The sequence below is a fragment of the Myodes glareolus genome, chromosome 22 (genome assembly GCF_982192425.1).
Source record: "Myodes glareolus chromosome 22, mMyoGla1.1, whole genome shotgun sequence".
In the NCBI taxonomy this organism is placed as follows: domain Eukaryota; kingdom Metazoa; phylum Chordata; class Mammalia; order Rodentia; family Cricetidae; genus Myodes; species Myodes glareolus.
Window position 1 is genome coordinate 9,773,565 of NC_142047.1, and position 23,137 is coordinate 9,796,701.

The 23,137-nt window shown below is 41.0% G+C and overlaps 1 long non-coding RNA gene across 3 annotated transcripts; it reads right to left on the bottom strand.

The window, feature by feature from the left end:
- Positions 1-5,986: 5,986 nt before the first annotated feature.
- LOC148118409 (uncharacterized) lies at positions 5,987-22,870 on the bottom strand. 3 transcript variants are annotated; one of them, XR_015735984.1, is made up of 3 exons: positions 22,783-22,870; positions 16,959-17,065; positions 5,987-6,064 (listed from the first exon to the last, which is right to left on the bottom strand). It is a non-coding gene; the product is annotated as an uncharacterized LOC148118409 (long non-coding RNA). The 3 variants fall into 3 exon arrangements; XR_015735986.1 differs by lacking the exon at positions 5,987-6,064 and adding an exon at positions 6,121-7,633; XR_015735985.1 differs by lacking the exon at positions 5,987-6,064 and adding an exon at positions 10,343-11,687.
- Positions 22,871-23,137: the final 267 nt, after the last annotated feature.

Consider the following 23,137-nt stretch of genomic DNA (forward strand, 5'->3'; position numbering starts at 1 on the left):
AGCACAGGTATTGATAGGAGAGACATATCAGGTTGACATTGTTGTAACTGTCCATCTTGGACTATCAGGAGTTTTTAAAGACATCATTTGATCTGTTACGGCCCGACAAGGCTCTAAAAGCAAAGAATAGGTAGCCTTCTTCGGTCCATTGATAAGACATATCACGATCTCAAAGCCGAGCTGTTAGGACTCTATGGATTCATGACACAGCTGTGTTGTTTGTTATTGACACTGTCAGTGTTATGGGTAAGGAGCTTGTTACACTGGCCCCCAGGAGGGTTCATTCACGGGGCAAGTCGAGGTTTCCAAAGAGCTGAACTTGAGACAGGCTTCTGGGATGGGTGTGTGCCTCGGCACAGTGTGTGGTTAGCATGCGGCAGGAGTCAAGTTCCAACTCCAGCACCATGAAACCCCCAAATAAACATAAACCAAACCAAAGGCAAGCCGCCACTGTCTCTGCCTGTCCCTGACAGAAGCAGGAACAGGTATTTTGGTCTTCCCAGCAAGGTCATCTAATGTAATTTGTAGGGCTGGAGTTGAATTTCTCTAAGTCGCAGCACACATCTCAGTATTATTGTTGTTGTTGTTGTTGTTATCAGCAGCAGCATCACCATCATCAGCATCATCATCATCATCATTGGCAGTTGTTGGGCTCCAGTCAGCATCTCAGGGGAGAAAGGTGAACTCTTCTCCCACTGAATCACACAAGATTTCACTCTTCTCCAACATTACCTCCCTTCGAATTAAATATGTGTGTGAGTACATGTGCGTGTGCTCTAGTGTGTATCCATGCCTGTGAAAGCCAGAGGGCAGTTTTCTTTAAACACAGTGCATTGCTTTGTTTTCTTTAGTGAGTCTCTCATTGGTCTGGAACTTGCTACACAGACTCAGCTGGCTGCCTAGTGAGTTCCATGGAATTGCCTGTCTCTGCCCACCCAGCTCTGAGCTCCTAAGTGTGTGCCGCCATGTCTGTCTCTTGCCTGGTTTCTAGGGCGCAGACTCAGGTCCTCATGCTGACAACAAGCACCGTGTCCACTGAGCCACCTTCCCTTATCCCATGTTAAGTAGCATTACCGCCACCAACAAAACCTGGATGGCAGTAGGTGTCTCGTGTTAGTGGGTATCTATTCACACGTTCAGAAACAAAAATAACGGAATGTAGAAAATTAATCTTCTGCTTTCTGTAGTTTTTATTTTTTTCTCCAGGACTAGGAACAGGGAAGTTGCTTGTTCCCAAGCACGGTCAAATCCATGTAATAGCCTGGAAACCAGCGCAGCCGAAAACCCACTAGCACATGTACAAAACTGTTTCACTGTTTGGAAGAAAGACATCTGTAAATTTGATAGGCATTACATTTGGCCACAGGGGTGCTCCTGGGATTAAGCTGTGTAGAAAGTTCCAGAAAGGACTGAGCCATCTGTGTGTGGACCTAAGCACGAGGACATGAAGTGATTTATCAGCTAAAGTAACATGTACAAGATTTGATAGTTTCCATGGGGAAAATACCTTCTGATTACAGATCATTAAGAAGATATTCAGAATAAGGTATTATTCATGTTAAAGGAGACAAAGTATAAAAATTCAGTGAGCAGGTTATTTTTATGAAAATAACCATCGTTAAAATTAGATTTGAATGTCAGAAGACAAACCTCTTGAGCACTCAATAGCCTGGGTTGCTGTACAATGTGAACTCTTCCTCATCTTCATTTAATACAGTGTACCAGGTGCTGTAGGTAAAAAAAAAGTGCATTAAAAAACCAAGTATGTTTTTAATATATTGGTTTTATCAAGGTAGTAATATAAACGAGTATATTTCACAACTGTAGCTTTCATGCTGAGTCAGTCTATGTTTGGTAGCTGAGCGTGAAAGAATGTCACCCTCATGATCAGCTTGCATTTTGTTAATAAGAGAGAAATCAGAGACACATCCACATGTGCAAATATTACTTTCACATGACACTCAATAGAGCTTGGCAACTGATTTTTCCTAATGTAATGAAACTGTGAAGTCATGTATGGTCCCTTCTTTGGACTACATAGAAAGCTGCCCATGTATGTGACTGAGAAGATCCAGCTCTGTTTACACAAACAGCTCAGTGCTTCCGGAATTGTGATGGGAATTAATGGCGTTATTTATGAGATCAATATGTAGGGCATAAAACACCGTGCAAACAGCTGGCTATCACAGGTGCACCTGTGAACAGTTTTATCAATAATAATTAACATAAGTTAGTGCCTTATAGTTTACAAAATGCTCCAGCGTTTATTACCTCCTGTGACATCCTCCTTGCAGCCACATAAATACGTAGGGAGCAGCTTTGTTTCCCTGTGCAACTCTCAAGTCATAACATGAGTGCCACATTCTTGATGGTTTCTAATCTTCAGCCTCAATTAACTTCTCCTTCCGTATGAGTTACCCAAATAATTGAAAAATATTTTTACCTCAAAACAGTTATTACTGCTTCTATACTAATCTATGTATTCCTAGATTAATTTTCTTTTGCATACAGATTCCTTAAGGGAAGAAGCATGAACCCTTGCAAGTCATAGTATCACCAGGCTTAGTCATAATGTCTAGCTCAAAGTAAAAATAAACAAAGTTTTGTAAAGAACGGTGTCTCGGTTACTCTTCTGTTGTTGTAAAGGGTCACTATGATCAAAGAAACTTAAGCAGAAAGCGTTTAACTGGGGGCTTACTTAGTTTCTTTGGCTGAGTCCATGACTGTTAAAGGGAGTATGATGGCAGACAGACAGGCGTGGTGCTGGAGCAGTAACTGAGAGCTTACGTTTGATCCGCAAGCACCAGACTGAGTGTTAAATGGGACAGGCATGAGGAAGCCCACCCTCAATAGGTGTCGGAAGTCATTCTGTATATGTGTTGCTTTTATTGGTTAACGAATAAAGAAGATACTTTGGCCTGTGGTAGGGCAGAATAGAGCCAGGCTGGAAAACTAAGCTGAATGCTGGGAAAAAGTAGGCGGAGTCAGGGGAGACTCCATGTAGCCGCTGCAGGAGACAGATGTTGGAAAGAAACTTACCAGTAGGCCACAACCACATGACAATACACAGATTAGTAAAAGTGGGTTAATTTAAGATATAAGAGCTAGCTAGAAAGATGCTAAGCTATTGGCCAAGCAGTGTTGTAATTAACACAGTTTCTATGTGATTATGTCAGGTCCGGGCTGCCAGGAACAAATGACAGCCTCTGACTGCACTCACTGACATATCTCCTTCAACAAGGCCACACCTCCTAATCATTCCTAAATATTTTACTGACTAGACTCCATTCTCATTCAAACTACAACAAATGGGCTGTAATAATTGAGTATCTTTTTATTCTTAAAACATATACGTCAACTCTTTGTTGTATTTGATTTTATTGATTCTTCAGGGTTTATACTATTTTTAACATCTTTTATTGTTAGTTTTTACATATTTGCTTACTTTGTTTTATAGAAACAGTCTCTTGCTGCCCAGTGTGGCTTTAACTCATTGAACAGCCAAAGATGTCGTTGATTTCCTACTTTACCGTCCTAACTGCTAAGATTATATGGGTGCACCACCACACCCTGCTAAATGCCATTGATGTTGTCACATCCAGATCATATTGGCATTTTTTTTCGGCCCACTAGCATATGAATCCTTTGAGTTTTATTCATATTCATCAAAGGATAAATGGCAATAACTGACATAAATGTAAAGTATGTTTGATCTCTGTTTTCCTACCAGCAGGAATCCAGATGTAAGTGATTAGCTGGCCTGGATGGACACAAACAAGACAGCAAATGTAGACAAGCCTGCAGAGTTATATAAACTGTGAGACCAAGAAGATTATGCATAAAACTAAGTCTTCCTATGGGGAGCTAACTCTTTAAGGAGACAAAGTTCTTTGCGGTAGAGAAAAGCAGTCTGTGACTTGCCCTGCACATGCTGCATCCCGTATATACTGAACAGATAAACCCCATGAACCCCTGGCCTCTGCTGCGGGATGTGTTTCTTCAGTCACTACCATATGTGTTTTCCCACATGAAGCTTCAGTGGATTCCTCCTTTCTTTTTTCTTTTTATTGAAAGTAGATTATTCTCGAATACAATCCATCTCAACCACAGTTTTTCCCTGACTTCAATCTTCCTAGCTCCTGTCTTCCCTCTCTCCCAGATCCCTCCAAGACTGGACAAGGTAAACCAGTAGGAGGAAAAGAGTCTCGAGAAGAGGCTACTACTAGGAGTCCCACAAAAACACTAAGCTAACAGCCATAACAAATACACAGAGGACTTGATGGGGACCCATGCAGGCCCGGTGTTCACTACTTCAGTGTCTGTGAGCCAATGCGAGCCCTGCTTAGTTGTTTATATATAGGCCGTGTTCTCCAGGTGCCCTCCTTCTTCTCTGACTCCTACAATCCCCCCCCCCTTCTGCAGGGTTCCCTGATCAAGGGAAGCAAACTTATGGAGACCTCCAATTTAGACTCTCTCTCCACACAATGTCTGACTGTGCTGTACGTCTCTGCACCAGCTTCCACCTGCTGCCAGAGGAAGCCTCTCTGGTGATAACTGGACATGGCACTGATCTATGAATAATATAGCAGAATATCATTAGGAAATCATTGTATTAAGGGTCCCTTTTCCTTCTTTCTTCTCCCTCTCCCTCCCTCTCCCTCTCCTGCTCCTCCTCTTTCTTAACAAGTCTGTTTTATTCTACCCTAGGTCTCTGGGCTACCCAGTCTCACGTTTCTGGCCATCCAAGCAGAGTCAGGCATGGTCTCCCTCTTGTGGGGTGGACCTCAAGTTAAACCAGACATTGGTTGGCCACTCCCACAAGCTCTGCACCACCATTGCCCAAGAATATTTTTCAGGCAGAAGAGATCGTAGGTCCTGGGTTTTATGGCTGGATTGATGTATGGGTTTCTTTTCTGGAGCCTGCAGAGTACCTTCTCATGCCAAAGAGACTGGGACTTATGAATGAAGTGGCACCAGCCTGACCTCACTGTGTTCAGCGGGTCAAGTGTAAGTTGTCCTCAGAAATGCATCTCCACTGTCAGCTTTCCTTTTCAGAGGGTGACCTTCTGTCCTCGAATTTGCCTGGGTTGTTTAGGAGTCTCTGTGGGTCCCCCTTCACCACAAATGTAACTCAACCAAATGTAACCCAGTCCCACCACTGGAAACCTTGCCTGGTTACAAACGATGGCCAGTTCAGACACTGTATCCTCCATTGCTAAGAGTCCTCACTAGGGTCACCCTCAGATTCCAGGAGGATTCCACTGCACTGGGAATCTATGCCATCTCCAAAATGCTCCCCAGTTCCGGCTGTTACTTCCCACCTTCTCTCTCCTCCCCAGCCCTGTCTGACCCCTCCCACTCCTATCCACTGCTGCCCCCAGTCCAGCTGCAGAATCTACTCCATTTTCCCTTCCCAGGGAGACCCATGCTTCTCCCTAGAGCCAGACTCTTCACCTAATCCCTCTGGGTCTGTGGCTAATAGTTTATCATTTATTTAATAGCTAATATTCAAGTGAACATATACCATATTTGTCTGTCTGCGTCTGGGTATCCCCACTGAGGATAATGTTTTTTTCTAGTTGAATCCATTTGTCTGCAAATGTCATGGTGTCATTGTTTTAAAACCTCTATAGGCTGCCCAGGGACCAACCCCACTCCCTCTATTACCCCAGACACACTTCTCAGGGTGGACAGCAGGGACAGCTTCCCCTCCTCACTGGACAAGCCTCCGGTGGATCGCTCAGAACATTTCCCCCAGCCTCCCCTTTCCCAGCCTCCAACACCAGGGAGCTCCCCTCCCTTCAAGTTACGAAGGCTGCAGCAAGCACTGCTTTGTACATTCATTCCAATGGATGCCCAGGTCCTCAGATCGCATGTCCTAAAACACTGATCTCCATACCCCAAACTATACCACATCTTTGTGCTATTTGAAAAAGTTTCCCAGACAACAAAAGGTAAATAAGGAAAACTAGAACTTTTGTTTAGTCCCATTATATTACTCAATTACGTAGGTCTAGCGCCATCGTCACGAAACTCCAATCTGTCTTTAATCAGCTTCTTCTCACTGAAGAGGAAGAAGAAGAAGAAAAACATTCAATTCACCTCTTTCAGGCCAAGGATTCATCCATCAATACAACACCAAGGACAATCATCAATTATGTTTACTTCAGAACAAATACCATTATAATTAGGGTATCATTTTATAAAAAATTAATATTTTTGAATTTTTCTGCAAAATTACAAATATGCCAAACAGGGAAATGGTGAATAGTTATTATATCATGGACTTTTATATAGATATAAAGAAAAATGGGGATTTAAACAGTTTGGACAGCGGTAAAGTCAATGGTGGCGAAAGTCACTCAAGAGTCTGAGGCACAGCAATAGCTAGTTCAGAGCTTGCCAATGCCGGCTTGGGCTATTGGACTCTTCCAAGGCCAGCCTGGGAAACAGTGAGCCCAGGCTTAATGTCAGAAGAAAAAACAATGACTGAGGCTGTAGCTAAGTGATGGAAGCCATGGCTTGTGTTCATAGGGCCTCAGGTGCAGCCTTCAGTATGTTCCTTCAAAATAAATAAATAACACACAAATAAAATGACAAACTATATAAGCTGTAAATAGATGGGTAAACATATACAGTAGACCTATTGAAAAATAATAATCGATCTTTCAGAGTGCATACATTTACATAAACATTGAATCTATGTTGGAAGATTCTTTGAACACACAGCGCAAAATTACAGTAGGCATTGTCGTTTACCCCTCTAACACACCCAGGTGGGAGAGGAAACAAGAACAATAAAATGACATCTTAGTATTATTATGAAATATTTAAACATTTCAAAACTCTCTAAGATCGGGAGCACCATGTCTAAGAAGCAGTGCTTCAGAAAACTGCATTTTAGGACTGGCAAGAAGGCTAAGTAAGTTGATAAAGGTGCTTGCTGCCAAAGCTGGTGACCTAAGTTCCATTCCTAGCTCCCCATGATGGAAGGAAACTACTGGATTCTACATATGTGCCGTGGCATGTATTCACCATGCTAACCCTATTACAGACACAGTAAATAAAAAAGTGAATAAGCAAACAAATTATAAAACACTTGAAATTTTAAAAAGGATGCCAAGGGTAGATCAAAAAAATTTCACAAGGCTTCACACCTAGATAAAGAATTAGAGGCAGTGAGTAGTTTCTAAGAGAAGAATCTACTCTCCAGGACTGAAACCCTCAAGGATTATAGGTTTGCCAGTGTTAAGTGATCAGCCTTAACTATGCATATATGGAACACACTAATTGGGCTTAGAAGACAGAATACAATAAATATAATTTAAAATATAAAGTAATACCATAATATATACAAACATGCATATATACATAAAATAATAATTACAGAAGAGGTTATGGATTTGAGGATGTACAGAAGGAGGTAGAAGTGGGAGGAGGTAAAAATGATGCACATACTGTATTTTCAAAAATCTAAAATAAAAATGAAAAACTGTAGGTGTTGGTGACATGGCTCAAGAGTTATGACCAGTGGCTGCTCTTCCAGAGGACCTAGCTTCAATCCCCAGCAGCCATGGCGGCTCACAATCATCTTCAACTCCATCTAGGGCAATCCAGGACCCTTTGCTGGTCTCTGTAGGCACAATATATGCATGTCAAATATTCATACACATCAAATAAAAATGGATAAAATCTCATGGATTAAAATACTGTAATTTTCTTTGGTATTATTTATTTTAACGGCATTCTTTCATACAGTTATAGTACAGTTCTCTCATGTGAAAATTTAACAGTGATATATTCAACTTATCAGCAGGCCATGTGAATATTTTGCCACTAATTTGATATTCTCTCAGCCAAGAACATTAATCTTCTTATATAATCATCTTTGTCTAACATATAAGAACACTTGAAAAATATTAGATGGATAAAATAAATATCCAAATGGAAAATCTGACAAAATGCAAGAATTGATAATTGATAAAACTATATAGTAATTGTATTCATATACATAGTAATCAAGGACATATAAATTATAATATTTTTCATGAAAATATATATATGGAGAAAAAACATTCATAATACTAAGCCTGGCAAAGATACAAAGAACTTTACATATATTCACATTAGACTTGTGATAGAAATAATTAATAGAATTTGTATGCTTTTAAACCTAAATTTGCTACTGTAAATTTTCACAAAGTTCTTAACGGGAAACCTGTCAGTGTCTTCCTCTTCCTGGGTTTTGTGTGAATGAAGAAAGGCAGTGTTTGAAGAATGTAAACTTGTTTATATATTCAGTGATACTGCAGAATACTTTCTCTGTAGTATTAAAATATTTTGGAACAATAACAATATAATCACTTAGAATTTGATTATAAAAATTTTGGTAGATATCACAAGTAGAACATTATAAATTTTTTAATTGATGATACAAGTTATTAGTATGCTTCAGGATGGAAACTAGAGATATTACGTCATAATAAAATATCTGAAAAGAACCTAACTAGCATGACCATTTGAAAATGTAATACGCATGACTAAGGGTATAGATGGGCATTAGGTAACAAAATGTTTCAAAGTGGCTGACAGGTAGTGAAACTGTGGGGTTTACATTTAGCTTAGCTCGAGGCTTGATGATGGTGTGGGATGTACAGGACTTTTTCAGATCTGGAAACATTTGGTACTACTAAGGACATTGATTGTTTTCACAATTGGGGAATATTATTGCTACCCATAGATAGAGACCAGAAATATTGTTAAGCATCCTACCCTTCTAAGAGGTTGATAGCATCAAGACTTTATTCAAGCGGATTTGGTTTTGTAACCGTCTATTAAACTAGTATGTTGTGAAAGGCGCCAGCATGCAGCAGGAAATGCGAGAGGCCAGGCCATCCCAACAGGGGATATGGGCATAACACCTTCTAAAATGAGTTAGCAAGTTAGTGACAGCCATAAAGCAGTTGAAATTAAAGGAAAGAGAGAGGTGAGACTTTAAAAAGTATGTTTTCTTTTTGATGTATTAATATTACCCATACGAATTTTTAAGAGAGCAAAAATTGCCAAGATCTATGGACAATATTGATTATTGAATGATTACTTACGATAGTGAAATCTGGAAACGAACGAGGTAGGAGTGTGGTAAAATAATGTCTGATCATTCAGTTGATAAATTACCCTTGAGCTTTTAAAATACATAGCTTTGAGAAACTGATGTGGAAAATGCTTATTGTATAAACTAAACAAATAAACTACAAATCTCTGGGTACAGCTTGATCTAAATCTTAAAAACACATGTGGGGAGACTTAGTAAGAAATATGTTAAAATGAGTTATGAGTGCTTCTATGTTATTGCATTATAGGCGATTCTAAATATATTTTTCTTTATAGTGTATGTACTTTCTAAATCATTGAAAATGATCATACATTATTTTTTATAATTAGAAGAAAGACAACCCATATTGATGGCTACAAGCAAGGCCTTTACATTAGCAGAGAAGAAGGAAGTATGACTGCTTTGCCTTGAGGAACTTAAATATAAAGCAAGGGATGGACCGTGTGGAAATGGAAAGTTTGCGATTATTACTAACACACGCAGCAGTGGAGTAGAGGGATGGTGGCTAACCTCTGCTCTCTGCTAGCCTAGCATGTTCTGGGTGCGTTCTCTAACACAGTCACATTTCATGCCACCAGCCATCTGGCGTAGATGGTATTATTCAGTCCATTTTAGTGATGACTTTGTGGCCAGGGTAAAAGCATTGTAAGGATTCGACCTCAGATCTGAGTCACCTCACATGAATCACTTCCCCTTTGTGTACTCGCCACTGTGAGACTACAAGAAAATATTCCTGTTCTCATTATTCTAAATGTTTCAAAAAGAGCCAGGAACACTCACTTGCTTTCTCCAGGCTTATAGAAAGAGTCCTTAAGGTGGAAACGGAAAGCCACGATTCCACCAAGGACTAGCTCAGCGCAAGCCTTATGTCTCCAGTGTTGTGAGCACAAAAAGTCCTAGATTTTAGGCAATTTTTGCTTTAAAGAGCATAGCACAAATCTTTGCAAAGTCAAGTGCTTTGCAGGAGGAGCTCATCAGCACAGAAGGGGAAGTGGTGATGCATGATGGACGGCGGAGCTTGTTCCTCTTCAGCCGCTCCTTCTTATCCACTAGTGTCAGAGCTCAGCAGAGAGGCGCAAAGTAGGTGTTTTCGTGGAGGAGCTTTCATTCGTGACAGATCTCTGCCGAGCAGTGGGCCCTGCTGTCCTGTTCGCTTCAGCCTGTATCACTGATCTTGGTCTTCATTTTCTATGACATGGTAGAAGAATTTATTCAGAATAATGGTTCTCATTTGGATAGGGAAATTAGATCTATCACCATGACTGTTGAACCAGACGGAATTCTTCCTCTCTATTAAACAAACAAACATCACTCTTGTGCCTGCTCTCGAATAACACCTGCTAGCAGCTCAAGATTTATTTGTTCATTCAGTGCCTCCGTTGCAGAAAATCTAGAGTATTTCTTTTGGTTTGTAATCAATAAGTTTAACTATACAGAAGATTCGGGGAGCAGAAAAGCTAAAAATGTAGTTGTGCTTTATTTAAGAAACAAATACGAAAATACTTGGCCCTTCTATACACTTTATACTTTAACTTTACTACACTGAAAGTTTATAGTCACTAGTCTTATTAGTTTCAGAACTACCGTCTTCATGTCTCCTTGTAGTGGTATGTTAAATAACTCAAAGAAAGGATCTATTCACTATCAGAAAAGTTGAAACTTAATTTGGAATTTTCTCAACATTTAGTCTCTTCAAATACAATTTGAACTGATTGATTATATGAAATTAGTAATAATGACTGTTATTTGTTTCTGAACCTCACTACTTACCAAGCAAATGTTATTCCCTTCATTTTCGAAATGCAGACTTAGAGTCCGTTCAAGTAAATTATTCTCATTCATATTGTTTTCATTATTTAAGTAGAACCATATCCCTTTGTTTCTAGATGCAATTTTATAATCTTTCACACAAATGTTCAACTTTATGTCAAAATCAGCTCCTGAATAAATATAGAAATGTTCACCGTTGCTAATCCTTAGAGTAATGCAGAATAAAACCACACAGTTTACACTTCATATTCATGAGGACGGTGTCATCAGACAAACCTCAGAAAAGCAGATACCAAGAGTTTGAGATGCTGTGGAATGACTGGATTCTTCTGCACTGCTGGCGAAAGGGCAGAATGGTGCTGCTTCCATGGAAACATCAGAGGTACAGGTGTAGATCTGTTGTGTGGTCCAGATTAATTTAATTTCATTGCTGGTTTCTGATGTTGTTGTTGTTGTTGTTCTTCTTCTTCTTCCTCTTCTTCCTCCTCCTCTTCTTCCTCCTCCTCCTCCTCTTCCTCCTCCTCCTCCTTCTCCTCCTTCTTTTCCTCCTCTTTGCCTCCTTCCTTCATTTTTTCCTCCTCTTTTTCCTCCTTCAGTTTTTTTTTAAACATAGTTTGTAGCGCTGTCTAGCCTTGAACTCCTGGACATCCTCACACCTCAGCCTAATGTCTAATTTGGATTCTTCACTGAACTGAATGGCGGGAGTCCTCGGGACCTGGTCAAGCCCATCTCTGGTGCTTCTGAAAAGATGTCTGCAGAGATGGCAGGCATGTGGAACAGTATCCGAGAGAGGAAGATGCTCCTGCAAAACGATGTAGAGGTGAGGGCACCTGTCGTCAAGCTTAACTGCCCAAATTTGACCTTTAGAACCCGAGGAAGGAGAAAACCAATTTCAGGAAGATGCCCTCTGACTCCCACACAGACACTGTGGCATATGTGACTTGCTCCCACTAAATGAATGAATTAATAAAGAGATAACTACAATTTTTAAAATTTACAAAGGCCTGAAAATGTCAGGTGAAGAAAAGTTCTGGAGTGAGTGCATCTACTGCTGTTGGCATCACGTTGGACATTCAATCTACTTCTAAGAGCTCTCAACATGGAATCCCATCTACCTCTCTCTAGGACACTTCCAGCTGCCATCCTGGCCTACAGCACTGATTCATCTTCTGTAGAGACTAACATTTTCTTTACCGAGCAGCTACAATATTTGCTGCCTGCTTTGGGGACCATCTAGACTCTACCTGGTATGACAATTTCATAATTCATCTTCTATACAGAGGGCCCAGAAAATGAAACTTCCTTCAGGACATATAACTGGGCCTCTGTAAGCCAGAAGAAAACACTGAATGAGCATAGTCTTAAAACTTCAACCATATAGTGACTAAGAAACGGACCAAAGCATGGCAGTTAGAGTTACAAGTTATCACTTTCAATGGCTGCATTTCTTGGGTTTTGTTCTTAGGTGTTCTGGAATAGCCTAGACTTTGCATGCCTGCCCCATGGTACTGGGACAAAGGAAATGTTAGAGCGATTTCATCTCAGATGGCTTAAAATTAAGCTAATATCAGAGTTAAGTACATTTTTTGGCATTTTATTTAAGTTATAGATGCTCACCTTCCTTTTGAGAGGTTTTTCTGTATTTATAGGTGTTGGGGAATATTATTTTAAGGTGTGTGATTTTTGCTTTTGCTGAATTTGTTTAACTCTGTGAAGCTGTGATTCTTTGCCTGTCTAAATCACCTGGTGGTCTAATAAAGAGCTGAGCAGTTAATAGCAAGTCAGGGGCAAGGGTAGGTGAGGCTGGCAGACAGAAAGTATAAATAGAAGGAGAAACAAGGAAGAAGAGCAATGAGAGAACAGCAAGAAGAGGACATCAGGGGCAGCCACCCAGTCAACCAGTCACCCAGCCACACAGCCACCCAGCCACCCAGCCACACAGTCACCCAGCCACCCAGTCACAAAACCACTCAGTCACCCAGCCACCCAGTCACACAGCCACCCAGTCACAAAACCACTCAGTCACCCAGCCACCCAGTCACACAGCCACCCAGCGACACAACCACACAGCCACACAACCACACAGCCACACAATCACACAGCCACACAGCCACCCAGTCACACAGCCACACAGCCACCCAGCCACACAACCACATAGCCACACAGCCACCCATCCAGCCATGGAGTAAGAGTGAAAGTAAGATATACAGATGTAAGAAAAAGAAAAAGGTCAGAGATAAAGGCAGCTGGCATAATTTAAGGATAATTTAAGTTAAGAAAAGTTGACAAGAAACAAGTCAACATAAGGTAGGGCATTAATAAGTAAAAATAAGTCTCCATGTGTGATTTATATGGGATCTGGGTGATGGGTTTCCCCAAAAGTCAAAAGAGTAAAACAACCAACTACATGTAGATTACTGGAAAACTCTAAAGTCATGGTGGTTATGACACAATGCAAGATGGCCATAACCATGCTAAGCTGATCCACCTTTCTAGGTCTCTAATTCTTAAAGTGATTAGATTATCAAGGGTCAACATCCATTCCTCTGAAGTAGTTATTTTGCTTAACTGATCTTGACTCAGCATCAAAATAATACAAATTAAATATAGATACTTCCACAAAAGCCTTTACGTATTGAGTGTAATTGTAGAATAAATGTTTAAAATGGGGACTTGAGAATCTATTCACCATGTGACACCCTTATGGAATCTAATGGAGTTTGTAATGTTAAGGATTTGACGGGAAGTTAAGCTGTGTCATGGGAAAACTGCTTTCAAGCCAAAAATGTACACAGAATTTGACTGTGTACAAATTAAAGCACAAAAACTAAAGATGAAGTTCATCTGCAGTGTATCTTGTGATATTTATGAGATTGCTTTAAATGTTTAACCAGGTTTGTCACCAGAAGGATCTGTGGAGGGGACTTTGGTTGTGACACTCACACCGGAGCATTACAGTAACTCTGCTTGCTGGGCTGACTTAGGCTCGGATCCACAATGGTTGGTATGTGATAGCAGGGTGTTGGGCTGTGCCATGGGGACCCATACAGTGCACATCTGCTTCCACTAGCAGATGGACAGATCCACTTGGTGTAAATATTATACAACCTGTATGTAATATCATGCAACATTATATCAGCCTCTGTAGCTCTGTTTCTTCTAAATAGTAGGCAACTATTCCTGGTTTTAGATTCAGACATTCAGTGCCATGCTCTGCTTTCTCTTTTAATTTCTGGGCTTTTTTGTTTGTTTGCTTGCTTTGTTTTTCAAGACAGGGTTTCTCCGTAGCTTTGGGGCCTGTCCTGGAACTAGCTCTTGAAGGCCAGGCTGGCCTCGAACTCACAGAGATCCTCCTCCACTGCCTCCCAGTGCTGGGACTGAAGGCGTGCACCACCACTGCCCAGTTTAACTTCAGTTTTTGAAAGCATCTTTGCTACCTAGAATCTATGGTCCCTGGTGCATGGAAGTACCTGATAATTGCTTTTTGAAATTGAAAGTGAAGTTAGAGTAATTGTCAATACAAATGATAAATTACTGTTGGTCATCACTGCTGCTCCATTAAGTACAAACTTGTAAGACAACTTTGAAATGCTTCATAGAAAGTCAAACATACCAAATTTTAAATAGTCTAAAATATTTTTAAAATGTAATTTACTTAATGTGCCAATAAAATTAATAATTTATTGTAATTTATTCAATTACAAGCAAAAAAAAATAAAACCCACAAAAATGTAGTCTGGGGAGCTAGCTTGCTGGGTGTAAAGCCTTTGCCATGCAAGCCATGACCTGAGTTTAGATTTCAGCATTCATGTAGATCCAAATGTGTTTGTCTGCAGCTGGAACCCCAGTAGTCCTACAGTAAGATGGGAGACAGAGACCTGGGAATCCCAGAAGCTCATGGGTCTGACAGCCTAAGGTCACAATCAGCATGACTCTGGCAAGCAAATCCAACAAGACTTCATCATTATGCTCGATAAGTTCAAGCAACCTTCCCTGAGCTCAAGAGGTATATAATTCTTGCCATCAGCTGGATCTCAGCATATTTCCTGACGGCAGAATTTGACTGGCTTTAGCTCCATGTTTTCTATCACAGTTCCTTTTAGGCAAGAAGTTCCTCTAAAAGCTGCCCATTAGAGCCAGACGGTGGTGGCGCATGCTTTTAATCCCAGCACTTGGGAGGCAGAGGCAGGAAGATTTTTGTGAGTTTGAAGCCAGCCTGGTCTACAAGAGCTAGTTTCCAGAATATGCTTCAAAGCTACTGAGAAACCCTGTCTCGAAACAACCAAAAGAAAAAAAAACCCAAAACGCAAACAATCAAAATCAAAACAACAACAAAAACAAAACAATAACAGAGTTTCCCATTAGATATGTGGCCTTTCTTATCTTGTTTATCATGTAATTTTCTGGCCCATCATTGACGATGGAGCTCCCTGGAAAGGTACAATTGACACTTGTCCATCCTGGCAGTGGTGTAACTTGGACAAAAGGGCCCGTTATATTATGTTTCAATCGATAAACTTTTTTGAGAGACACTTAAAATTTCATAGTGATGACATGAAAAGCTACCATAGAATGACATTCTCAGCACTCGCTCAGGGGGACACAGCTTTGCTATGGGCTCTAATAACAAGCATTGATAACACTGAAGCCACCTCAACACACAGATCATTTATTAAGAATGATTCTGGGTTATTCCTGTATCAGCTTTTATCCTGGCCTTTATCATTCTTCAGAGACAGTTATGAGTTGTGATGCACTGGAGTGTGAGGCAATCAGATAGTGAGATCACCTGTACACACACACACACACACACACACACACGCACCTGAAAAATGCTGACTGACTGAAAGAACAGGATGAATTGAAATCAAGCAAGGGCTTCCCAGTAGATCTTATTGCTTTGGAGGCTTAGGGAAGAATGTTGTTTCTTACTACATAGGCTCTGTATAATTAGTCCTATATCTCTGTTTCTTTTCATAACAAAAGTTTTCAGGAACGGGATGTGATACATCAAATTTAAGATTAAAATTTTATGATTCTGGGGTCTAGAGAAGCGGTTCGGTGGTTAGCAGCATACACTGCTGCTAATCTCTTGCAGCGGACTTGACTGTGGAAGCTCATACTTGCCTGTAACTCCAGTTCCAGGGCATCTATCTGATGCCTCTACAGGCACCTGCAATACTCACGTGCACTATACCCACCCAGACAGACACACCCAGGCAGACATACCTAGACAGACACACCCAGGCAGACACACCCAGGCAGACACACCCAGACACACCTAGACAGACACACCCAGACAGACACACCTAGACAGACACACCCAGGCAGGCACACCCAGACAGACACGCCTAGACAGACACACCCAGACACACCCAGGCAGACACACCCAGACAGACACGCCTAGACAGACACACTCAGACACACCCCAAAATTAAACATAAATCATTAAGTTAAGGAATCATTGTTTTTTTATGATTCCACACATCATTTATTATACATCAGTTAAAAGTACCAACTGTATTTATCTAACTTGCAGGTCACGTCAGGTATCTCAAGTGAACATCTCATCTGTCGACTAACCATGCTGTCTGGTACAGTCCTATTCTTGTTCATCTCCACTCTGCGGGACAGCTCGGCTACGGCTTCTCCTTCTCCACCTTTCTCCTGGAATTCCACATAACTTGCCTTCCGTGGTCATTCTCAGCTGACAGCAATGCACTCTGCTTTTCTAAGAAACTGAGAACCATCAGATGTGCTCTAGAGACCCCTCTCTTCATCCATTCAAACGTGCATTCTTCTCCTCTTCCTTCTCCCTGTCCCTCCCTGTTTGGGTCACAGCCCCCTCGGGTTTCACTGTGGTTCTCACCAACTGCTAAGGAAGTTCTCTGGCGTGCCTACTCACTCAGTACCGTCTCCTAAAACGTTGCAATTAATGTGAGCTCAGGTGGAGTGGAAGCTACTAACTTCTGATAGTCAGCACTGCCTCCACCTCCCTTCAGCAGCCACTCCTAAACTCCCGGGCTCCACCTCCCTTCAGCAGGCGCAGCTAAACTCCCGGGCTCATACATACCATCACTCCTTCGCTCCCTGGGTAAAATGTGGCACTCCTCTCCTCATCATTCCGGATAAGACAGTGGAATTCAGTCAACAGCAATGATCCTGGTAGCTTCCCAGGAGCTGACAGAAGGATCAGGTGTGAAAGACTGTACATGGTCAATCCACAAGACTCAAGCATCTCAGTTCAATTTTTTTACAAAACAGAAGGTTTTTCAAAGATCCTGGCTGTCCATGACATATGCAGGAACTTGGATCTCATTCATTATGCCTCCCTACATTTATGGATCAGTAAAGAAATGGAAGGAGACTCACTGACTTACAAAATGAACTGCACCTGAACCAACAGAGGTAGAAATTCTACTAGTACAAATTCAAAGTTTACGAATATTTCCATTATTACCACATAGAATTAAAATATATTTAGGAAAAAATATAAAATATAATGATTAAGCTCTGCATAATACCAAGCAGAATGGTTTATATGCTGTGTTGTAGATTCTTGGTTGAAAGCAAAACACAAGGACAATACCTCCTCATTCATTTGAGTGTATCAGAAATGCATGGCTGCCCATAATACTCAGAGACTAATCAATGTAATTCACCATCATGTTAATTTAGTAGAGGCTAGAAGCCAGATGATGAACTCAGTAAGCTGAGAAAAATCTCATGAGGTTCAACTTAATAGTAATTCTCAAAAAATAAAAATAAAATCTAGAAATAGAAAAGCACTTGACTTTATAAAGAATACCTTTAAAAATATTTAAGTGGGAAGTGATGGCGTATGCCTACAATCTTAACTCAGGAAGCTGATAGAAGTGGATTTCCATGTCTTTGAGGACAACTTAGGCTCTGTCTGTTCTAGGCTAGCCTGGGTTACAGGGTGGCTGCCTGTGTTAAAACAAAACAAAATAAAATAAAGCAACAAAAAATACCTACATAGCTAGTCACATTTGATAGTGACATATTTAACAGTTTTGCCCCCATTTTAGAAGTGAAGAAAAGAAATCCAAGACTATTAGGTAATTCCTGGGTTCTATTTGCCAGCGCAGTAAGAGAACCAAGCCAACCAGAAGTGACCACGACAAATGCTGATAGCCATGCGACATCACGGGCAGCACCATTTCTCACGGGTGGAAGTATAAACAACCCAGTCACCTTTGGAGGAAAATGTCAGTTTCTTTAAGGTAGACAGACCCCATTATATCCCGTCACACATCATTTCCACTTCTTGTAACATGAGGGCCTGCTTGTTTGTGTTTCTTCTGTCCTGCCCGGCCCCCCAGCTGTTTAGTCCCAGAGAAAAATCACACTGAGATTTCTATAAGTTATAAAGCTGATTGGCCCATTCGGTCTAGCCTCTTACTGGCTAACTCTCACATCTTGATTAACCCATTTTTCTGATCTATGTTAGCCATGTGGCTCAGTACCTTTTTCAGTGGGGCAGCTCACATCCTGCTGCTTCAGTGATCTGGGTGGGAGTGCGAGTAATCAAATTCCTCCTCCCAAGAATTCTCCTGCTCTCCCTGCATCATTTCCACTTCCTGTCTGGTTTTCCTGCCTACACCTCCTGCCTGGCCAATCAGCATTTATTTAAAACATGATTGACAGAATACAGACAATTCTCCCACACCAACTTCTAACTGGGGAATAGCAAAGAAAAACACACACTCACCAAAACCTACACCCAAAATATTATAGTGGTTAAATTTACAGCCTCCCAGATATGTAAACACTCCACTTCGACACAGGAATGGCTAACTCACATAAATTTAAACTCCCAACATATATTGAGACCTATATGTGCAAAACAAATCTAGAATAATATAAACCCAAGCAATGTTTGCCTTAGTGGAGAGGTTATTTACCTGCAAATAGCAAATAGGTTACTGGAGATGTGCCATTTATTTGAGTGATGATTTTATGGATAAATATTTTTGGCAGCTACAGACTGAACTGTACATGTAGGATGTATGACACTTCTATATGAAATATATACACTAATGAAATAAATGTATAAAAGGGAAAGGTAAGAAAGAAAATAAATCTACAACGTTTGTATATTCTATAGTTTTGAATGCTCTGTGTATAAATAAGGGAGTAAAAGGGAGCATGGTATAATGGGAAAAGGGGGTGAGTTTCTGCCACTTAGCTTATGCTGATAGTATGCATGCTTCTGATACCGGTATAAGAGTAGAACTTTAATTTTTATCAATAATAAAAATATGCAGGAGAAACTGAAAATCTGATGACGTAAAAGAAAGAGAAAGACAAGGCGGGAGTGCTCGCCTGGGACTTAACAATTAAAATGAATGATTATGAAAGGAGATTTACAGTCAATTGCAGGGTGGTGCATGCTATAGTGAAAAGGCAGAGACATTTAGATCTGACTGAGACATTTTCCTTTCCACTCCCTATCTTTCTGACAGTCAACAGACTTTAAGGGCTTGTTTGCTCCCTTCCCTCTTGATCTGGATAACCATCCCTTCATAAAAAATAATGTATGATCAGAACTATCTGATTTATTTAAACCTCTTAGGACATGATAGAGTACAACAAAACAACTTGGGAGGTCTTCTCTTTTTGGATAACATCTGGTTTATAAGGCTGTTCTCTTGTTACGGAGTAAGCAGTTAAGGTTTGAACCATGAGCTAGTTGGTACTGACCTCTTGATTCTCGGCAGGACACTCACTCTTCCTTTGAGAAATGAGCCTTGAGCTCGTTTTGAAAGTGAGAGGCTGCCAGTGAAAATGATTTAATGGGGAAATAAGATCAGCTTAATATTTAAAAACTACATTCCTGTCATATCTACTTTTAACTTCAAAGCATACTTCATTTTGAGGAACAGATTTTACTGTTGGACTGCAGAGTTGGCTCCAGGAATGCTAACATGTTTGCACAGGATCCTTGGCCATTTCCCATCTCTGTTTTCCCATTTGCCTACGAAGGTAAAGGTGTTAGAGTTGATACACATAAGCTGGGGAGAGCCACTTCAGCTCCTCGAGTTCCTTTTCCTTGGAAGTAAAATAAAAGCTGATGAACATGCAGTACCAACCCAATACGCTGTTATTTTGAAATATTCAAATACCCTCAAGCCTCAAATTTTCACATAGAATAATTTAATATCATGATATCCAGAAGGCAAACTTCTGGAGACAAGGGGTTTTATGGAACGGAATTCAAATTAGGCAGTGGAGCCATAATGTCATAATATGTTGAAGGCAGATTCTACTAGGGATTGAAATAAAGCCTGTATAAAAAATGAAGGGCTTTGGAAAATGCTGTCTTTCTAAGAAATCAAGTCCAGGATACCTAATTATCTCTACAGAAAGCTGTTGGCAATTAAAAAACAAAACTCAAAAAGCTAAAGGCTTGACGTAGACAGGAAGACTTTATGACAGAATGCAGGGTAGTACCAAAGGGACCAAATGAACGTTTTGTTCGTTGTTGATTGTGCTTTAGACATCAGGCCATAATTCTACAAATTCCACAAAGACTATTCAAGTTAGGCATTGTCAACAAATTCTGTGAGCATGAGTAAGAGAAATTAGCTGCAAAGGATAGAAATGTTAGGGGCTGTGGCGGGTAGAGGATCTGTGCAGCCTGGAGGCTTCCTGGAAGGATCAGCACAATCCTGTGGTGTATACAAGTGGTTGAGGCAGCAACCTTGTATAAACTACCAATGGAGCTCAGAAAGGGATGGGTGTCTCTGGCTTGATATAGACAGATTGTGGGGAGCCCAGCTCCAGTGAGTACATCAACATCATAGCTCCTTCATCTGTGGCTCAGGGAACATCACAGAGCAAGGGGTAGGAAGAATGTAAGAACCATAATACAAGGAAGTCTGCTGCAAAACTCTTGTCTAGAAATGGCTGCATAAATAAGACCATAACAATATCAGCAGATGGGTTAAAGCAAAAGAAGGAAAATTTCGAGGTGTTCCACACCTAGACAAAATACTCCAGGCAGCTAATGATTTCTGGGAAAGGGAAAATTAGACTCTCACAGGTATGAACCTCCTTTTTGTTTGTCTAATGCAGAGTGGTCAGCCCTAAAACCATATACACACAACCAATAAAAATGGACTCAGCCAGTTAGATGTATGCATGCACACACATTTATATATTTGTGCACACATACATGCATAATATGAGTGAGTATGTGAGTGTGTGTGTGTGTCTGTGTGTGTGTATACATCTGTGGAAAAGCTAATCAAGTAAGAAGAGGCTATCGCCCTGAGAGTGGTGGGGCATGGAAGAGATCGGTGGGATGAAGGAGGGTAGCTGGGAGGTTTGGAGGAGGGAACAAAAGGGACAGAAGGGGGAAAGTCGTGCAATTCTATTTCAAATAAAGCACAGTTTTAAAAGGACTGTCATTAAGGAGTGAGTGCAATTTGAAAAAGAGTGCTCTATCGGTGAGTCCTAAGTTCTGTCCTCAAAGTGCTGTGATGGAAAATACAGGGAAGAGGCCGAGGACCGATGGGCATTTCTAAGTGAAGGGGACTTCATGTCGAAACTCTGTACCCTGAATGCATGGCTCTCAGTTCTGCACTGAGAAAGGGAGAATCCGGGAGTGTGAAACGGAGGAAAGCAAACCCACTCCATCATTCTGGTGCTGAGAGCAGCATAACTCTTGGCTGAAACGTGAGAGTGACCGAGGGAGAAAGGCAGGGCTCGCTGATCCTCGTGGAGAAGCTGGGACTGGTCACAGAAAAGCAGCAGGCATTGTCACCATGGAGCTTGATATTTTACAAACAACCAGGCCTTGTGGAAATCTGCCTATACATTTAGGGAGTTTCTACTTAGTTTCTTTTTAAAATTTTATTTATCTAAATTCCTTTGGACTCTATTTAAAACATCCAAAGTTAGATCCCCTGGGCCCACCTGGAAGCTTCTCTCAGCAGTGGTGAAGCTCTTCTCTTTGAGTTTATAATTCAGAAGGAAACTTCATCAAAGTCATGAATTCTGAACTTTTTCTTGACTATGAGTAAGTAAATGTTTTCTTTAATATCCAGTGTATGCACATACAAGCATATGGCAACAATATCACAACCCAATACTCACAAATCTTCTAAACGAAAGGCATGTTTTTACAACTGTTCGTCAGTGATCAGGAACTTGAAAGGTGCAGTGAGAAAGTTCAAAATGGGAAAGGATTGTGTCTGTACTCTTGGGATGAGAGGAAATGGGCAAAGTGAGAACATTTGTTTTCTGTCCCATTTTACTTTCTTTCTTTTTTATTTTGAGAACTTTAACCTTTAGCCTGCATATATTTTTAACACAATGTAAACCATTTAGAGGTTTTCTTACTGTTTGAATCTCTCTTTACTGTATATCTCTCTTTTTCTGACCACATGGGTCTTTAATTTGCTAAGAAATATGGAGAAGACAACACTAAAAAGCTCCTATGGCTTTTCAAGGTCCTTGCCAGGAAGCAAGCTGCAACAGTGTATCCATAGTCCCAACTGCCTGCTTGAAAGAGTCAGAGTTTTAGCAGGCAGAACGGCCCAGAAAGCCGGCATTTTAAAACAGCGCAGCTTTTTTCCAGCTATGGCTGAAAACCGAAATGCTTTAGCCTAGTCTTTCCCAAGATTTCTCAGGCTTTCTGTGGATGCAGTTATCCACGTGGGGCACCATTCTGTAACATGAGGGGGCCTGTTTGTTATCTGGGTTTTCTGTTCCGCCCCGTCCCCCAGTTATTTAGTCCCAGAGAAAAATCACACTGAAATCTCTATAAGTTATAAAGCTGATTGGCCCATTAGGTCAGGCTACTTATTAGCTAACGCTCATATCTTGATTAACCCATTATTCTGATCTATTTTAGCCATGTGGCTCAGTACCTTTTTCAGTGGGGCTGCTTACATCCGGCTGCTTCGGTGGTCTGGGCAGGAGTGGGAGGAATCCGCTTCCTCCTCCCCAGAATTCTCCTGCTCTCTTTGCATCATTTCCACTTCCTGTCTGGTTTTCCCGCCTATACCTCCTGCCTGGCCAATCAGCATTTATTTAAAACATGATTGACAGAATACAGATAAGTCTCCTGCACCAACCTAGAAAGGGACGGGACCCCCAGCCTCTCTTGTCCTCCTGCCAGTATACAGCAGCGGGTCCCAAAGCACCTGCTTCAAGACGTCCTCACCAACATGTGTTTAGCTGTGGGCTTTGTTGGTGGGCGGTCTCAGAGTCAGCTGCCCACAG